The sequence below is a fragment of the Myotis davidii genome, unplaced genomic scaffold (assembly GCF_000327345.1).
Source record: "Myotis davidii unplaced genomic scaffold, ASM32734v1 scaffold1815, whole genome shotgun sequence".
Classification (NCBI taxonomy): Eukaryota; Metazoa; Chordata; class Mammalia; order Chiroptera; family Vespertilionidae; genus Myotis; species Myotis davidii.
In genome coordinates, this window is record NW_006286478.1 from 436776 (window position 1) to 457613 (window position 20838).

The 20838-nt window shown below is 40.8% G+C and overlaps 1 protein-coding gene across 3 annotated transcripts in view; it reads left to right on the forward strand.

Annotated features, from left to right (window-relative positions):
* The window catches only part of SMAP2 (small ArfGAP2), a 43348-nt gene that overhangs the window by 7832 nt on the left and 14678 nt on the right, over positions 1 to 20838 (forward strand). The window contains exon 2 of one of the 3 annotated variants that reach the window (XM_015560186.1): positions 195 to 301. The exons of the other annotated variants lie outside the window; for them this stretch is intronic. The gene's annotated coding sequence lies outside the window, so the exon portion shown is untranslated. The remainder of the gene's footprint in view (positions 1 to 194; positions 302 to 20838) is intronic. 3 annotated transcript variants of the gene reach the window in all.

Here is a 20838-nt window from a genome sequence, read left to right on the forward strand (position 1 = left end):
GGTATTTACCTGTGCCATAGACGAGGAGAAAAAGAGTTATTAAATAGACTCCAACTCAGTTCTTCCAAATGATAACCCCTGTGAAAAAGATGCTGAGCAGAAATCTGCATAAAACATATTTATGTCTTACTAGTACATTCTAAGCATACTGTGCCTAACTTTTATTATTGTGTCTGCTTAAATCCTTATCACAGTTGTACTTCTGTTTGAGCACAAGTGGCCAGTTTAAGTAGATACTAACTTTGAAGAAGTTCTGTTTTGGCCTCTGGAATGTGACAGTTCAGCATACCGCATTGAAAAGGTAGGAACCACGTCTGTGTAGAGTAGAACACCTTAAAGTGAATTCATTTTTGCCAAATTCCTCTATTGTTAAAGACATATTCCTATATCGGTTAGTTTTTTAAAACGGTAATTTGCCACAGTTGACCTGTCCACTAGAATGTAAGCTCTGTGAGGGCAGGGGTGTTGTGCCTGTTTAGTTCACTGTAGTGTTCCCAGCACCTAGAACAGTGCTTGGCACAGATCGGGCTCTCGCTAAATATTTGTTAGAATGAATTAATTGATTTTTGTCATTCATAAATCCGTTGTTTCTTACTGGAAGACATCTTTTACAAGTTATCTGAAAGTTTAATTTTTAGAGAAGCTAAGTTTTTGTTGTTAATCCTCACCCGAGGATATTTTTCCATTGACTTTTAGAGAGAGTGGAGGGGAAAGGGAGAGACAGAAACATCAATGTGAGAGAGACACATAATTGGTTGCCTCCTGCACACCCCTTACTGGGGATCAAGGCTGCAACCAAGGTATGTTCCCTTGACCAGAATCTAACCGGGACCCTACAGTCCGGGGGCCTACGCTCTATCCACTGAGTCAAACCAGCTAGGGCAGGGAAGCTAAGTTTAAAAATATTTTTTAAAGTCAGGGACCCATTAGGGAAACAGAAACAACGGTAGGTAGTACAAGCAGAGGGAATTTAATATATGGAATAAGTTACACAGATGATATAAGAGCTGAGAAGGTAAATGGGCTGGTGAGGCAACCCAGAGATTAGCAACCTGGGAGCTACTATACCCCTAAGGAAATTAGAAGGTGCTTCAAAGACCAGAAGCCTGAGCCATCTGGTGTGAGCTAGAAGCATGGAAAGAAGAGCTGTGTGGTGGCAGTTGGAACTCAGACCAAGTAAGAGAGAGGGCATTAGCCTGGCTTCCCCTGTCCTATTTCTTATCCTTATCAGTACCAACCATTGATGGAACTTAGCCAGAAATCAGTTGGCAAGGGAGATGTAGTTCCCTGTGACAGAGTGGAGCAAGGGAAGGATCGAAGTGGAAACAGGCAAAAGCACTTAAAAAAAACCTCTAAGATATATTCTTTCTCCTAATAAATAAATAGTTGGGTTATTTTGGGCAAGAGATAAGAAGCGTTTTCAAGCAGGTACAACTTTATATGCTTCTAAAGGTTCTTAACTGTTGCTGAAACTGAAACAATAATTGGTATCAGGAAGTAATATAACAACTCAGTCATTGGTCATACAAAGAGGATGCGTGACTAGGAAAACTGGCTTCTGTTGAATCCAATTTGACTGTTGGTCGCTGCCAGGAGTGATTTATCATTTGGTTACTCAGAAAATAGGTTCCTACCCTGTCTATTCTGGGAATCCTTAAGCAGGATATGTATACATTGAGTTTGTCCCGTCTACAACTGCAAGACTTGAGTCAGTTACACCTAAGACGTACAGAGAGAATTTTGAGGATTGCAGCTTTAAAACATGGTGCAGTTTACTCTTTATTTTTTTTATATAATTAAGGTAATTGTGGTGGGGCTGATTTTCCTTGTGCCACATATTTTACTGGTCTTTGTCTGTCTCCCCCACCCTTACATCTTCAGATGGGTTAGCACTGGGGGAGGGAGGTGAGATCACTGGATCTACTTTCTTCTATACGGGGTCTGAAAAGCATATCTTGTAAGGAAAGTTTCTGCTGCTCCATTTAAAGGCAAAACTTCCCAAATTATTGCTACTAGTTTTCTTCTTGATTATAAAGTGCTTAACCCCTTCCCCAACAATTTTTTTGTTAAAAACGTTTCTTTTTCAGACTAATTTTTTTATTTTGGTTCTATATAGTATTTTTGATGCTGGTTATGAAAACAGTTTGTAACTCGTCTTCCTATAAACCACATTTTTTTTACCATATTTTCTTAGTATACTCGTCGACGACTGAAAAAGAACATTTTGTGAAAACGAGTATACACGTTTCTGCCGGGGAAGGGGTTAAGGTGTTACATGATACAAGTTTAGCACTTTCTAGAAGTGCTTTTTTTGTCAATCAGGTCACCTGCCTTTGGGCCCCTGCTACGTTAATGGAATTGGTGGAACTAGGCCAGCAAAGGTTTTCAGTGGAGTGTAAGTATGTTTGCTTTTAGGCTATTTTCCACAGAGGCGTGGATAAGGGACCCTCATTGTTCAAGTAAGGTTACCAACTGTAAAAATTGCACAGGTTTCATTGTTTTTCTCTTTTCTCAAAAAATTAATTTCCTCTTGGCAGGTATTACTACAATTCCAGATGTCATTAAAATGTAATTTGTATTTTAAAAAGTGTATGAGACTGCTTTCCAGAATACCACTTCTTTTCAGCCAGTCCATCCAACGTAAGAGGTACATCTATGTATTTTTTAAAAATTTGTATTGATTTCAGAGAGGAAGGAAGAGGGAGAGAGAGATCGAAACATAAATAATAAGAGAGAATCATTGATTGGCTGCCTCCTGCACGCCTCGCACTGGGGATCAAGCCCACAACCCGGGCATGTGCCCTGACCAGGAATCGAACCGTGACTTCGTGGTTCATAGGTCAACACTCAACCAGTGAGCCATGCTGGCCGGGCACATGTATGCATTTTTGAAGCCTCATGTTTAATAAGTACAATATTTCACTATTGTATTTGACTCTTCCATTTTCCAAACTTTCTCCTTCCCTACCCCACTCCTGTGGATCCTGTATTTCCCCACAGGCTTTGTGGATGCTGGTCCATTGATGGCTGCACGGCAGGCCCCTCCCCAGTGGAAAGCCTCAGAGATGAGTCATATCTGCCTTCGGCTGTGGCCATCCATCAGTGTAAGGTTGCCCTGGTGGTCGTCTTCAGTTTGTCCAACTTTCCCCTTACCCCCTGACTTCCCTCATATGTGGCTGAAACTTGCCCTGGAATCCCACCTGTGTAACATATCAGTGGGTGGTTAACAGGATTTTATTATTGCTGCTTTTTTTTTTACTTTTAAGTAATGTTAAGTAGTTTTATGAACATTTTTGTTGACATAGCAGTCCCCCCCCCCTTTGTATATTTCCTATGGGTATTCTGGTTTACATATAGAATATAGTTATTGAGGAAGTACTGGATTTCAGAAGCCCACTTGAAGAATGCTGTACTGATTTTTTTTTTACTTCAAGTCAAAACTTTCAGAAAGAAATGTCTTAATCCAAAGCAGTGAGAACTGGATTCCTCAGGCTTCATGTCATTTCCCCTCAACCAAAAATCAAGTGTGCAACATCCTCATTTTATGATTTATTGAAAATGGTAAAGCAGAAATAGGAGGAAGTGAGATCTGATGTCTGTAGCTGGGAGGCCTGTCTTAGCATAGCGATTTGAGAGAGATTAGCCTTTTCTCAAATAACCAGGCAGTCTTTTGCCGCAGTTGCTAGCCGTGGAAAGATCATAAATCCCCAAGCTTCTACCACAGAGCTTACGTTTTTAGATGTGGGTTTACATATTAATCCTACAACGTTGCTTCCTGAAGTGCACACCAAGTAAATGTCAACTTCTTCCTCTTTTCTTGTCTTACTGGAAGTCCCCAGTGTGTGGATTTTGAACTAAGTTCTCTAGTGTTTCAAGCCCTGAGTTAAAAATTGTCTTAATATTATTTAGGTGGTTGTTCTTGTTCTGTGTCTTCAAAACATAATTTCTCTCAGAACCTTCTATGTGAGCTGGGAACATCTTTGGCTGCAGTCTAAAGCTCATGGGGGGAGGGGTGCCGGTGTCTTTTTCTTGTTGATACTTTACCACTAGGGTTATAACTAACACAAGCCCTCCGCTGAGAAGTAGGAAGGAAACTCCCTGCTCTTACCAGGATGCTTTTGTTCAAAATAGCTGTAAACAGCAGAGCTAATGAAAACCGATTTAAGTGTGACCGCTGGTTTGAGAAACAAAGAATGAGAAGATTCAGGCTCCTCTGTTACGTTGAAAGCATTTTTACTGAAAGAATAGCTGTTTGGAACTGGGGGCTTCCTCTGTCTGAAGTTAGGCATGAGGACTTGGGTTAGGGAACATTATGTAGATAAACCCAGAGCAAATCTCTAGGGAAAACATCACAGCTTCAAAAGAGTCAAAGCAAGGTTCTTCAAAGTAAACACACCTGTTCCAGTGGGACAAGGACCTTCTAAAGCTGCCGCCAGGTTATTATTCATGTCTGCGGCACCTGAGAACAGGGCCTACACACTTACTCCCTCCCACAAAAAGGCCAAGGGACCGCTATTTTAGCCTCCTGTTTCACACCCCATGCTGCATTTCCCCCAAGACGATGTGTCACACTAAAAGCTCCTAGTGAGAGGGCAGAGTACTAGCTGGGTGACTGGCTCTGGTTTTCAGTGTGGCACCAAAGCCAGGAGCACACACAAAAAATGGCACAAAGAAGTGATTACCACAAAGCAACCATGAGATTCCCTTGCTCAGCTTCCTGGAATGTACAGATCTTCAAATATCTGTGTTAACAGTATGAAGGCAACTTTCAAAAGACAAAACATTGGTGTTGCTCAGTGGTTAAGCGTCGGCCTGCACACCAAATGATACACAAACAGAATACAATAAAGGTATTTAGATGTTTTTATTGTCATGAAAAACACTTATAATAAATGTTACACAAAAACAATAATGAAAACAATAAGCTCAAGTAAAAAATAAGCAAAATGGGGTATGGGCAATATCTTCTGCATCACTATACTTCATTCTTCTCAAAGAACATTATCACAAATGTGAGTAACTTTCATAATCAGAAAAATAAAGATTTGCTTTCTAAAGAAATCACACTTAATGATGTTTAGCTAATAAGCACAAGGACTCTTCTACCTCCCCACTCCCACAAATCCCACAAGACAAAAAACAGCTGGTCTGGGAGTCTGATCCTATGGTAACAACTAGAGGCCCGGTGCACAAAACTTGTGCATCGGTAGGGTCCCTAGGCCTGACAGGCGATCAGGGCCAATCGGTGCCTTCTGGCTGTCGGCCGGGACCTGCCTTCGTTCCGCGCCACTCCCTGGTGGTCAGCGCATGTCACAGTGAGTGGTCGAACTCACGATCAGTAGAACTCCCAAGGGGACAATTTGCATATTAGCCTTTTATTATATAGAATTCTACCCCCTCTCCCCGACAAATACATAAGTCTAATGAAACTGAACCCCATTTTTACTCTGCACCCAATATAGACCCTTGATTTGAGTGACTTCTGTCAGGCTGCTTTCTGTTCACACATAAGGCTCAGAACCAAATCAGAATGCTCAGAGGAGCTGGTTTGGAGTCTTCTGAGTCCAGTGTTGCATTTAATGACACTTTCTCTCACATATCAGCTGGGGACATCATTATGGCACTCACTCTAAGGAAGATCTCTTCTCAAAATTATCCTTGGTCCGAAACAGATGCTCTAATCCAGTGGTTCTCAACCTTCCTAATGCCGCGACCCTTTAATACAGTTCCTCATGTTGTGGTGACCCCCAATTTCATTGTTACAAATTGAACATAATTAAAGCATAGTGATTAATCACAAAAACAATATGTAATTATATATGTGTTTTCCGATGGTCTTAGGCGACCCTTGTGAAAGGGTCGTTTGACCCCCAAAGGGGTCGTGACCCACAGGTTGAGCACTGCTGCTTTACAGGCTCTTTCCATTTACATGGCTGGCATCTTCGCCCCACCCCTCCGGACCTCATTATACCCAGTTTTGAAACACCTAGGTTTTGAAACACAGTAGTGAATGTTTTTTTTTCTGAAGGGCCTATCTCCACCTTTTGCTCTCCTCCCTGAGCCAGGGCTGTTTTGATGACTAACATTCAGCATGCCACTGCACTAACTGTACTGTGACCCCAGAATTCATTTCTGTTCTGCTGTTGGTTTAGAAATGAAAGGTCTAGCTTGTTTGGGTACGGTTGGGATTCAGTTAACCTGGCACTGATTTTCTGTCTATTTGCCATTGGTTGGTGCTCCTCTGATAAGTCAGGGAAGCTGCCGCACGTCATTGTGGAGAGAAGTTTACATGTTCGTCATCTTGCACAAGGGTTCATCTGCTGACTCAGAAGGTTTTGTGTGAAGCCTCTGCCTGGGTGAAAGGCATGAGATTCCCTTCAAACAACGGGAAAACATCCCAGCCTGGGCACTTGTTTCTGAGCTCTAGTGTGTGATACCGTCCTCCACTTCTGGGTTTCCTTTGGGGGTGGGAAGTGGTGTGAATTAGCCTTCACGCACAACCTCAGGTGTTGGCTTCCTGGCAGCAGAGGGTAAGTTGAGTGTTGAAATAGAAAAGAACAGGGTATCGCCGAACCGGTTTGGCTCAGTGGATAGAGCGTCGGCCTGCGGACTGAAAGGTCCCAGGTTCGATTCCGGTCAAGGGCATGTACCTGGGTTGCGGGCACATCCCCAATGGGGATGTGCAGGAGGCGAGCCGATCAATTTTTCTAACTCTCTATCCCTCTCCCTTACTCTCTATAAAAAAATAATAAAATATATTTAAAAAAAGAAACATCAATGATGAGAGAGAATCATTGATGGGATGCCTCCTGCATGCCCCCTACTGGGGCTCGAGCCCGAAACCCAGGCATGTGCCCTGACTGGTCTTTAAGATTAAAGAAGATTTAAGTCCTTCTTTAAGATTAAAAAAATTTTATTGAATTTATTGGGGTGATATTGGTTAATAAAATTATATAGTTTTCAGGTGTACAATTCTATAATATGTCACCTGTATATTGTATTATGTGTTCACCACCCCAACTCAAGTCTCCTTCTATCACCATTTATCGCCCCCTTTACCCTCTTCACTCACCCCCATTTTCCTCTGGTAATCACCATACTATTGTCTGTGTCTATGATTTTTTTTTTCTTTGCTTAATCCCTTCATCTTTTTCACCCAGCCTCCCAACCCCCTCCCCGCAACAGCCGTCAGTCTGTTCTCTATATCTATGAGTCTATTTCTATTTTGTTTGTTAGTTTACTTTGTTCATTAGATTCCACATAAAGTAAGATCATATGGTATTTGTCTTTCTCTGACTGGCTTATTTCACTTAGCATAATAGTCTCCAGGTCTATCCATGCTGTCACAAAAGGTAAGATTTCCTTCTTTTTTATGGCTGAGTAGTATTCCATTGTGTAAATGTACCACAGCTTTTTTTATCCACTCACCCACTGATGGATACTTGGGCTGCTTCCAAACCCTGGCTACTGTAAGTAATGCTGCAGTGACCACAGGGGTGCATATATTCCTTTGAGTTAGTGTTTTGGGATACTTGGGATATATTCCCAGAAGTGTTACTTGCTGGGTTCTCTTGCCATTTTTGATATTTCTTTCTTGTGGGGCTGTCTGGTGCATTGCAGGATATTTAGCAACATCCCTGGCCTGTGCCCACTAGATGCCAGGAGCACCCCCACCTCCTATCAGTTATAACAACTAAAAGTGTGTCCAGACATTGATGTTGCCCCTTGGGAAAATTGCTTCATTTGAAAACCACTGCTGTAAAGGAGAGAAAGTGGTGCTGTTTGGATGTAGGCTATTTTTAACATCCCTTTTTACATTGTTCCTCTTTCGCTTATGGCCCTATCACCCTTCTTTAGTAGCTTCTTTCAAAGATATGCATGCCCCAAATGGACACTCTGCATCTTCAGTTTTGTTTTTTTGTTTTTTTTTTCAGACTAGGAGTAGGATACTGGTTATTGCAAAGAGGAAGTTAAGACTTTAACTTGAAGTAATGTTAAAATGTTAAGAACTGAATGTTCCCAGGGAGTGAAGAAAGTTCGCTTCTAGGGAACCAAGTTAGACTTAGCACTTGTTACCTGAAGTGAGGTCATGACTGATGGGAAATTACTTTAACTATAAAGTCAAATTTGAAATATCAGGTCCAACTTGCAGACTGAAATGATTGCCTGGCTGTCAGCTCAGCAGTCCCTCCCTGCACACTTCCTTCCTGCGCTTGCTATTAGCCATTGAGATAGTGATTGAAATGTATCACCTCTTACGAGATCTAATTTTTATACTTGTCATGTTTGCTATAAAATGTCAGTTTTAGATTGAATAAATGTATTTGCCCCAATGCCATCTTTTCTTCATCTCTTTTAAATCTACATTCTTGGCTGGGTTGGGTGCAGAATGATGCTATTTGCTGATTGGAGTAGAGTGTGTTCTGTGAGCATCCTTGCTGGCATGCTCTGGGACCCCAAAGCCATGACGAAGCCGACGCTGAGCCTGTGTCAGTCCCTATCCCTCGGTCCCAGCAAGTCCTGGGTTCCATTTCAGCTGAGCCTTTACAGGAGTGATTGGCCGCAGGGAGCCTTCAAGCCAAACAATTGTTTGTACGGAGATAGTCTCGCTGTTTAGCTCCAAATGAAATAATGTCCTTCCTGCCCCCAATGATAGCAGTTGTTTATTTCCTCCCTTTTCCAGGAAGCTATGCCTCACCGAGACTCCTAGTTTATTCATAAATGCTTTAAGCAAGGTCTTTGTGCAGAGATAATTGTCTACAGCCAAAATACTGTGGGCTAACCCAAGTTGAGGAATGTTAAGGATACCCTATACGCTTTCCCCCGGCTTCCTGTGTAAGTTATTTCAGTGACCTTTGGATGATTTTCTGAGTAATAAGTGTTTTGAATCTCAAGTTCACATAAGACAAATACTAGTTTTTTAAGTATACAAAATTATATTAAAGGAGCTCACAAAAAATAAAACCCAACAACAGAACAATCATAGATGAGTGTCACAGAAGAACGACAGATTGTGGGAGTCAGAACAGGATGGAACAAGATTTTCACAAAATGATGTTTTGCTAATGGAAGTAATAGCCCCGTAAAGCTATACGTTAAACCAGAAGTATAAGTAGTCCAGTTTTCCTTATTGGTCAAAACAGAGAACCTCCAAAATATGAATTCAGGAAGGAGAATCCACAAGCATAGATGGAAGTTGCCCAGGTGGCCCCCATGTGTCCTACTCCTCACCCCCAGCTGGGGCTGCTTCTCCGGGTGATTGGCGCTTTCATCACATTGCTGCTTCTGCTCTGACGCCCTGCTTCATGTGCAGACACCACATCAGCCACTTCGTTTGCTTCTTTCCCCTTGGCCCTGTTAAGACTCTTTAGAACTTTAACAACAAAGGGGAAGCCAAGAATGGAAATTACCACAAAATATATGAAAAAATTGTTCTTCCTCCACCCTAGCTGGTTTGGTTCAGTAGTTAGAGCATCGGCCCATAGACGGAAGGGGTTCTGGCTCGATTTCGGTCAAGGCACGTACCAGTTGCAGGCTTGATCCCCATGTGGGAGGCAACTAATCAATGTGTCTCTTTCACATCAATGTTTCTCTCTGCCTCCCTCCCTCAAAAATCAATGGAAAAAATATCCTTGGCTGAGGATTAATAACAACAAAAAAGTCACTCTTTTAAGATTTACTTGTTGACCCTTCCTTGGCTTGTTCCCAGTCCCTGCTCCACTTCACAGTCCTGAGATCTCTGTGGCTCAGCTTTACAGGGCCGGTGTAGATTCTTTTATTTATTTTTTAATGTATCTTTATTGTTAAAAGTGTTACAGATCTGTGTAGACTCTTAATTACCTTGCTTGATTTCTTCTTTCTTGGCACCAGACCCTCCTCCGTATGTAAGGTGCTATGTAGGAATCCACCACCTATGAATTTAGAGCTTGACCTAGAAGTAAGAGCCGAACTAGCGTTCTTGTGCTGCTGCTCACTTAGGGCTCTTTTACTCATTTCTCAGTAGATAGGCACCCAGGCCCTTTACTGAGGATACTGGCATAGAGACATTGCCCTGCAGGTGAAACTCAAGATTCTCCAGAAAGAATGGGGCTCCCACTTGGAGATCCAGCAGTATGTATCACATTTTTACACTAGTCTCTCGTGAGAATATTTATTTAACAGCAACAACAAAAACCCCAAATAATTACAAGATGCCAATTCCCCTAAACTAATCTATGAATTTGGGGTTAAACTAATAATAATATTGCTAAGTTTAGCTAGGGGTATTATTGTTTAGGGTTGTTGTTGTTTTTTTGCATTGTTTTTAAAACCAATCAAACCTTATTGAGATAAATATTAAGTTACTTTGATAGATTTACAAGAACACCTTGCTGCATTTCCTATATTGTTTCATGTCAAACTTCAGTGAATGGTTTAAGTAATAGGGGATCTTTTATTTCGGTCAAAATACAATAGTTATAGTGTCCGCTTCTAGAGTCTAGTGAAGTAGAAATAATATGCTCTTAAGCATTATATGAAACACTATCTTAGGAATTAAAAGAGAAAAACAGATAAATCAAAATTACTTTTAAAGAGAGAAAACATAGGTAAATGTTTTCCTGGGGTTGTGGATATTCAGGGGGCTGCTGCTGTGGAAGCTTAAACCTGAATGTGACCCTGAGGCCCACTGTGGAAAAGCTTGGAATTTAAGCACTGTTTTAGCCAATTTTTGTCTGCTGTGACCTTTCCCCCCCCTTAGCTCGTTGAGCTTTTTCGCAGTGGATAGAGATGCCAATCAACTTTGTTGAGTATTTTTTCTCATGGGACATAATCCATCTATAATAGAAAGAAGTATTTCTTTCTAATTCTTTCTCTAGATTTTTGGCCATCTTTCCACAGGAGTTGCACTTCTTTTGGTGTTTTCATATATTTGGGGAAGTTTTTTTTCGGGGGTTTTTTTCTAAGCAGTAAATTCCCTCCTTGATTAGTTATCGGCAAAGTTTCACTATATGTTCTTGATGTAGTTCAGCCAGTATTTGTGACAGTGTCTCTTTTTGACAAAAGGAAACAACATTCTTGCGAGAGGGACCGGATGGGAACAAAGGTTGATTGAGTAAGTCCTTATTTTGGTCTCATGGTTCCTTAAAATGTTTGTACTTACAGAGTTCAAGGTTACTGTTTATTGTTGTTTTGGAATAGAGGACGAGGTGAGCTCTCCTTTGTGTAGACATACCTCTCAGGCCCCACTTAAATGCTCCAAGATGGCAGTGGTGTTTCTGTGTATTTGTAGTGAATTGGGGTGGAGGGATGTAATGAGTAGAACTGAGGAAACTGGCATTAGAATTGTTCTTAAAACAAATACTGCTTCTTCTTCACTTTGACTCCCAATTTTTGTATTAGAGTTAATAACGGGCCAAATCAAAGTGAATTAAACTGTGTTTTCAAATCAGAGTTTATTGATTTAGGTTCTTCCTTATTTGTGTATTTATTTGTTTGTTTTTTAAAGATGACCTAGATGGCTCTACGGAGCGAGAGTTAGCAACACGCAGAATGTGTCCTTGAAGAGCAGTTTGGGACCAGGCGCCCTGTGCAGGGCACAAGGCCCTGTGTCTGCACATGAATTCTTAACTGTTGACGTGATAGGGAAAAAATCCAGGTCAGAATAGTACAATGGCCATGTAATCCAGGTGGAGCGCATAATTATCTCCCTTATCGTGAGCCAACTATGGTACGCACATGGAGCAGCTTGAAAAAAATGTGAATCATGAGTAAAAATAGGAGAAAAGATAACCCAGATTCTGTTTTTTGTCATTTGTTCTCAGCACATAAAACTGCTCCTTTATTTTCTTTGTAAGTTTAAATATTTCCTTTCCTTTTACCAGCCATCAATGTTTCCCTTATTTTGCTTTAAGACTCCTCTTGACTAATATAAAATCTTTACTTCAGAACTAAAGATATACAGTACTGACCTCAGAATGATCTGCAATTTGGCCAGCTCTAAGTTTGATAATCAGCATCTTATATAGCTTTTCCTACATCCTTTTGTGAAGAAAGAAAAGTCTGAATTATTTCTTTCTATGTAGTTATGCCAGCCACAAGTTAACCTGTCCTTAGAAGCAGCAAAAGACAATTGGCTTAGCTGTTTATTTTTTTATTTTTATTTTATACTAGAGGCCTGGTACATGGGTTCGTGCACTGGTGGGGTCCCTCGGCCTGGCCTGCACCCTCTCGCAATCCAGGACCCCTTGGGAGATCTTGGAGAGCCGATTTCGGCCCTATCTATGCAGGCCAGGCTGAGGGATCCCACCGGTGCACAAATCCATGCACTGGGCCTCTAGTATGCATATAAGATCTTTGGTAATCTCTTCCCTCTGAGATTCATCAGTCTGTTCCATGTTTCCATGCCTGTGCATTAAGTGTCTGCTCCCTGGTGGTCAGTGCACATCATAGCTACCAGTCAAATAGTCACTTAGGCTTTTATATAGAGAGATATTTATTTTAAATATATTGTTATTGATTTCAGAGAGGGAGAAAGATAGAAACATCAATGATGAGAGAGAATCATTGATTGGTTGCCTCCTGCAATCCCCACACTGGGAATCAAGCCCTCAACCCTGGGCATGTGCACTGACAGGGAATTGAACCATGACCTCCTGGTTCATAGGTCGATGTTCAACCACTAAGTCATGCCACCTGGGCATTGTTTAGCTGTTTAATGTAGAGCTACTTATGTGCCCCTCTGTCTTACAGCTTAATACTTTGAAAAATCATTCACTTCCTCTTTAATGTTATTTCAAATTGATGTTACACAGCCAGAGTTCAGTAGAAACAACATGATGAATTAGCAAGAGTGTATAAGAAACCACGGGTTCTTTTTTTTATTTTAAAATGTGACCTGTAGCATGTTTGTATTTGGTACACCTTGAAAAATATATTATTAAGAGTTCCTTCCTGAACTTCAAATGAAAAGTTATCAGGGTGCACCCTAACACCACCATTCTTTAGTAGCTGCTCCTTCAATGACCACAGGTCATATCCAAGTTGTGACTTGTTCGTCAGCACCCTAAGTATAGTACAAATTTAATGGAGTCTTTGGGATTACTGAAATTTTGGCCTCCCTTCTTTTCATTTTATTGAATTTATTGAGGTGACATTGGTTAATAAGATTATATAGGTTTCAGGTACAGGTATACAATTCTATAATATACTTTCATGCAATTGTATTACTAGAGGCCTGGTGCACGAATTCATGCATCAATGGGATCCCTCAGCCTGGCCTGCAGGATTGGGCTGAAACTGGCTCTCCGACATCCCTTGAGGGGTTCCAGATTGCAAGAAGGCGCAGGCCAAGCCAAGGGACCCCACTGGTGCACAATCAGGGATGGGGAGGGACGTGAGAGGTTGGCCAACTGGGGAGGGAATGTGGGAGGGCTCCAGGGTGTGTCCGGCCCGTCTCGCTCAGTCCTGATTGGCTGGATTCCAGCAGCAAACTAACCTACCACTCAGAACATCTGCCCCCTGGTGGTCAGTGCATGTCATAGCGAGCGGTTGAGCGGCCTTCGCGTATCATTAGCATATTACACTTTGATTGGTTGAATGGACGACCGGACACTTATCATATTAGGCTTTTATTATGTAGGATGTGTTCACCACCCCAATAGGTTCTTCCTTATGTGTCTATTACATTTAAGCCAGTTTTCAGGTTGTTGTTGTTTGTAATCATGTTTATACTAGTCACAGGCTCCATGAACTGGATTTGATTCAGTTTTTTAGATTCATCAAGACCTAACATCTTCATGAGTTGATTATCTCGTGTTGCATTTTGAGAACCATTCAGTTAGGTGGTAGAACTGCAGTAGTAGAAGGGACCCCCGGGCTCACCGTGCACCCACCCACTGTGCAGAGATCATTTCTCTACCATCCTTGAGGGTGCATCATCCAGCCTCTGCTTGAACAGCTATATTTACTGGGCTTTTACTAGTTCTGGATATGCTACATTTGTTTTCACACAACCTTAATTGTTGGAAAATTCTTCCCCAGAGTGTGCTGAAATCAACTTCTACTCACTGATGCTAGTTCTGCCTTTGGAGCCTCACCAGACCAAACTAATTCCTTTTCTCTGTGATAGCTTCACCTTTAAGGTGTTTGAAGACTTCTCCCTTCATTTTCCAAAACAGGAAACAGTTGTACACTTTTATCTTTCTTATTGATGAATTCATTTAACAAATACTAATTTTGTATATACTGTTTGTAAGCATTGTGCTAAGTGTTTGAGATAAATGATGAAGGGGCATGGGCCTTGCCTTCTAGCGCTCACAGTCTATTTGGGGCAAGAGAGACCTATAAGCAACTAATTATAATAAGATAGTATTAGAAGAACAAAGCATACAGTGAACTATTAGCCATAGAGAAGGTCCTCACAGAAGTGGTGACAGTGGACTACATTTTGAAGTTTGTCAAGCAGGGAATTGGGGAGAAAGCCATTCCAGGTAGGAAGGATGGTTTAGGCATGCTCAGAATGATGACTTGCTCAGCACTCACAAAACACAGGCTCTTAAATGGCTCTCTATGTCATGTTAAGGAGTTTCAACTTATCCTGCAGCCAATGAGGAGCCATGGACAGTGGTGGTGTTTTTTCTTAAGTGACCTGTACTGTTATTTTTCTCATTACAAAAGTAATACAAACTCATTGCAAACAAGTCAGAGAATATATAAACATATAGAGAAAAAAGTAGATATTTCATAACCCTACTACCAGAAATAACAGCTTTTAATATTTTACATATATCCTCTAGACATTTTTTCTGTGCATACATATACACTTATTCACATTCTTAAACAAAAATGGTATTGTTCTGTGCATACTGGTTTTAAACTGCATTTTAAAATTAATATGACATGACAAAGCCGAAACCGGTTTGGCTCAGTGGATAGAGCGTCGGCCTGCGGACTGAAAGGTCCCAGGTTCGATTCCGGTCAAGGGCATGTACCTGGGTTGCGGGCACATCCCCAGTAGGAGATGTGCAGGAGGCAGCTGATCGATGTCTCTCTCTCATCGATGTTTCTAACTATCTCTCTCCCTTCCTCTCTGTAAAAAATCAATAAAATATATTTTAAAAAAATAAAATAAAATTAATATGACATGGAAATATCTCTATATTAAATAGAGAGCTAGAAAATTTTTTCTCTTTTGTATGGTGATACCATAATTCTTTCATGTAATCTGTTGATGTTTCTAATTTGTATTAGAACATTCTTAACTATATTTCTTGGTGCACTTGCCCTGTTGTTTCCCTGATGAATTCTTACAAGTGGTGGGAGGGAGGAGTCAAAGGATATACGTTTTTTAATTAATTTTTGTAAAAATGTTGCTTTACTGCTGTATGCAAGGAACTGTGCCATACCCTGGAAATATGACAGTGAATGTCACAAATCTGCTGTCTGCTCTTGCGGCCCTTACACTGTAGTGGAAAAGACATGTTAAACAGTCAAATAAATATATGCCAAAATGTGGTATCACTTGGGGAAAGTGAAAGGTAAATGGAAGTTTATCTTTAAAAAGTCCTTACCTTTTAGCGAAATGTACCAAAGTATATACAGATGAAATGATACAATAGTTGGGAATTGCCTCAAAATATTACAAGGTGTCAGGAGTGAGGGAAAGTGGGTAGAAGTATAGCTGAAACAAGATTGGCCAGAGGTTGATCATTGTCAAAGCTGATGGTTAATTAGCGTCTGAAATTTTCTATAATGGAATGTATAAATCTGAAGAAAAGATGGAAGTGAAGTTATAACCGGTCTACATTCAGGGGCCAAGGAAAGAAACTTTTCAGCTGAGACCTTTGTGATAATGTAGGAGTTGACCAGGCTACCAGTGGTGCGTGGTGGTTGGGAAAAGAACTTTTTCGGCAGTGGGAACAGCGTGTAAAAAGACCAGAAGCTCTAAGTAAAGATCATGTTGGCTTTGAGGAAATGAAAGAAAGCTGGTGTTGTCAGAGTCGAGAGGCTGAGGAAGTAGGCATGAGCCAGATCATATAAGACCTTGGAGACCATGTTAAATATTTTATTCTTTAATCCAACAGTGCAGAAGGAGGCCTTCTATAGAAGGGTTTTAAGTAACTGAGTGGCAAGGTTACATTTGCTTCTTTTAGGGCTCAAGCTGTTTGGTGGAGAATGGTTTTGGTTCAGGGTTGGAAGAGAAGAAAATATAAAGGTAAAAGTAGAGAGACATTAGGAGGTTGTTGCACTAGTCCAAGGGATCTGGTGACTTTGGATTAGTGACAGTGTTGCACGTAGAGAGAAGAGATACTGATTTGAGAGATATTTTGGCCTTGGTGACGGTATAGATATGAAGGTTGAAGGAGAGAGGTATCAAAGATGATGTGTAAATTTCTGACTGATGCATCTGAGTGATTGGAGGTATAACTGACTAAAATGGGGAAAAATGGAGGAAGAGCAGGTTTTGTGGCAAGAGATAGAGAGCTCAGTTTGTTATATGCCTAGAAAATGTGCACCCATTTGCATTTTCACCTTTACTAGTATACATGAAACTGCACAAAAGGTTTATAATTGGAGGCCTGATCTGTACAGATTTGTGTTTTAGAAAGATTCTGGTGAGAGTCTGGAGACCAATTAGTTGTTAGTCCATAAATTCTTTGAATCAGGAATCTCATCTGTATTATCTCTGCCTTTTTATCCATAATAACTAGCAGGCACAGTGCTTGGCATGTAATAGATACTCAATAAGTAATGTTAAAAGAATGAATGCTTAGATATGAGAGTTGAGAAGGTCTAGGTAAAGAGGGATAGATTCAGGGAAAATTTCCAAGGTAGGTTCAACAGGGCTTGCATGTAAGATGGAAGATACTTTCTCTCCCATCCTTGACTCTTCTTCTGTTGAAGAGCTTTTCAACAGCTCCATGATGCCAGCAAGTCTATGCATAGACATTGACTTTATTTGATTTTATTTTACATTGATTTTAAAAATTTATCATTCCCCCCTCAACATTTATTTGTTTGGAACTCCATAGGTTAGAGGCCATTGATCTGTAATTAGTCTCTTCAAGCTGCCTGTAACTCTAGTTCTCATTTCTGCTGACTTCTCAAGCCCAGAATCGGTCTAAGCCTGGCAGCGCTGGTCCTTGGGGGGAAGCCTTAGCAGCAGGGGGGAGGGGGGTGTTTGCAGCAGGGCACCAGTAGTTACTGAACACTAGAAGCTGCTCAGCATTTGAATGTAAATTGGCTATTACTTATATACTTTCCGTTTTATAAATGGAGTCATAGCCCAAGAGAGACATCAAAATGAAAGCCTAGTGTATTTATCAGTCATCCCAGATTTCCCTGGTTTTCCGCTGGTATTTACTACAGTCGATTTCTTGACTCATCAACCTCATCCATATAGTTTATTTTCACTGATTCCTTATTGCACAGTGATTATATGTTAATTTTAATATTGCCTCATGCTTCCTGAGCCTGCTCCTAGGCTCCTGTTGAGTATGCTCACTTAGCTATGACCTTGTTCTTGTGTTGTGCTCATCGCTACCAATTTATATCACTTGTCTATCCTCTTTGCTTTTAAAATTGTTCAGAATATTGCCTCTCAGAGTCCCTTTCCATTTTCAATTTCAAAATGGCATCTTTTACATATTCTCCTGGTTGCCATGACTGATGTGTATTGAGCAATTGGTTTATCTTTGCAAGTATACCAGACTTAAGTAGTCTGGCCTTGTAGCAGCAATACCAGATGCTGTGGAGCCCAGCATGGCAGGCCAGCAGCTTTGGGCCTTGGTATGTGCAGTGGAAGCATGTGTGCGCACAAGGGCAGGGTGGGAGTGTGTAGTGGAGAAGGGAAGTGGGTGGGGGTTTAGATAGTGCATTTTCAAGGAATATTTTGAGGGAGATAAAGGAAGATGCTTCAATGTCATGTTTTCTAGAAGACTTTGACATTGGATCTAGAGTAAATTCCTTCTTTCTTCTATACAGTCAGTCAACTTTGATTCTGACATTTACAGTCTGGAACTCATGCCTGTCTAAAAAGCATTCTCCACTGTTGCATAGATTGTTGGTATATACATCTGAATGAGTTAACCAGTCCTTGTCAGTGAAGAAGATGAGTTGGTAATGGGTTGTGGAAGTCTCATTCTATACCATGTACTTACGTAACTCTCTTTTGCCACTATCCCTCTACATTCTAAGCACAGTGAGGTAGGTGGTATTGTACATATTTTGAACATGATTAAACCGAGAATTAGGAAATTTAAATATCTCTGAAGGTCATATAGCTAATCATTGATGGAGCTGACATACAAACTAAATTTTATGTTGCTGCAAAGATTATACTTTTAATAATGACACTATTTTCAGCCATATAAGTAATTTTTCTTACCCAATTTCAGAATCTGTTATGGAGAATACAGCTATTGACTAATAAATCTAGTGGCTTAAAACTAAAGGAGGCTGAGTGTCTGGGATAGAACTGTCATTATTTCACTGGGAAAAGGTTGTAGGAGGGATATGGTATGGGAGGGGGCAGCGGAGCTCCCCTGGCTTTTCATGAACATGTTATTGCCTGTATTTCTGTCCTGAGGCCTTATTAGTAGTTCCAGCATATCAGTCTTACATTCCTCAGAGGCAGAGTCTTTATATACTCTGGAATAGGATCTGGAGAAATTCCACAGTGTGATGGTGGCTTACATGACTGAGAAGCACTTTCTGACTTATGGCCAGGAAGCAAACCATAACATTCCACATCTAACTTTTTAATTTAAGCCTTAAAACATTTTAAAATATGTATTTTTATTGATTTCAGAGAGGAAGGGAGAGGGTGAGAGAGAGAGAAACATCAATGATGAGAGAGAATCATTGATCGGCTGCCTCCTGCACCCCGTCCCCCCAACTGGGGATTGAGCCTGCAACCTTGGGCATGTGCCCTTGACAGGAATCGAATCCAGGAACCTTCATTCCACAGGCTGGTGCTCTATCTACTGAGCCAAACCAGCTAAGGCAAAACTTTTTAGAAATTACAGTTGATATTCAATATTATACTAGTTTCAGGTGTACAGCATAGTGGTTAGACATTTATATAACTTATGAAGTGATCACTTTGATAGGTCTAGTACCTCTGATATCGTACATAGTTATTAGATTACTAGAGGTCCGGTGCACGAATTCATGCACCAGTGGAGTCCCTTGGCCTGACCTGCGGGATCAGGCAGAAACCGGCTCTCCAACATCCCCCGGGGGGTCCTGGATTGCGAGAGGGCGCAGGCCAGGCCGAGGGCCCCCACCGGTGCACAATCAGGGTAGGGGAGGGATGCAGGAGGTTGGCCAGCCAGGGAAGGGACCGCAGGAGGGCTCCAGGGTGTGTCCAGCCCATCTCGCTCAGTCCCGAGATCGGCTGGACCCCCGCAGCAAGTTAACCTACCGGTTGGAGCATCTGTCCTCCCTGGTTGTCAGTGCACGTCATAGCGACTGGTCAACCAGTTGACTGTCTGCACCCTGGTGGTCAGTGCATATCATAGTGAGTGGTTGAGCGGCCTTAGCATATCATTAGCATATTACACATTGATTGATTGAACGGATGACTGGACACATCATATTAGGCTTTTATTATATAGGATTATTGACTATATTCCTTATGCTCCACAGCAACTTGTAATTAATGTTTTTGGCTTCTGATTTTGCTCACAAACAAATGTACTTTATTTTATCATGAATTCTAGAATCTAAAGCACAGGGAAAATGGTAAAAAAATATGAGATATTAACTTTTGGTCCCATTTTTAACTCTGTATAACTTAGACCATATCTGAGTTCTTTTATGAAAACTGTAACCTAAAATAGACATACAGCCCCCTATGAAATTTCATTCATGTCTGTTTAGGTTTTTTGTTTGTGTTTATGTAACTCCCTGCCATCGGAAGAAATGTGTGAATCCTTTATATGTTTATTAGCTATAAGGCAGATCTACTGTGCAAATCTATCTAGGGATTTGAAGGGACTGAAGGTCTTTTTAGAAGATAAATCTGAGGCTATCGAGCTTAGCAATAAGAAGATATTGGGATAAAATTTTAGGCAGAGAACACCACCTGGTGGTTATAAGGAGGATTTGAGCCTTCTGTATTTGTAATATTCGCCATAATATCTGAATGATATCTTTGTTTAAAAATTACATTCTTATTTATGATAGTCGTGGATTCAAATTTCTGAGAATATCTGGCATATGATTCTAGCTTTCCTTTATTGAGACTGCTGTCAAAAACTGCAGACCAACCAAATAATTGTGTCCAGCAGAACTGAAGTCTTGTGCCCTTAGTTGTTCAAAACCCAGGGTCCTGTTTATCTCAGGAGGAAAATAATTTTGTGTCTTTTCATCTCTATTGCAACTGCTAACTTTGATATCATGCTTATTTTATGTGGTAAGTTTCTGCCTAGTAGAATGATGGAGAAGGAAATATTAGTGATTTTTCAGTAAGTATTTGTCAGGTGTTATATAAAAATAAGTTGCTTTTCCTGTACAAAGATTAGGAAGAGGAAAAAAAGATTATGAAGAGGAGTTTGATAACTTTCCAGAGTGATTATTAGGGTGAGCAAAGTTGGCAAGGGATGGGAGCTTATGTAACCATTTTTAATTAAAATACATATCTGAGACTTCTTTTTTATTTCAATAAGCACCTTTACTTGACATTCTTGAATCTAGGTAATTCTATAGGGTAAAGTAGGGACATCGGCCCAAGGAGAAAGGATCCTATTAACCTAATCTGGATGCATATTTTATAGGCCTGCTAGGGAGGGGAGGATAAACAAAGTTTTACATTTCAGGTTGAACCTTAGGTCAGTATGGCATGTCTATATCTTTTTT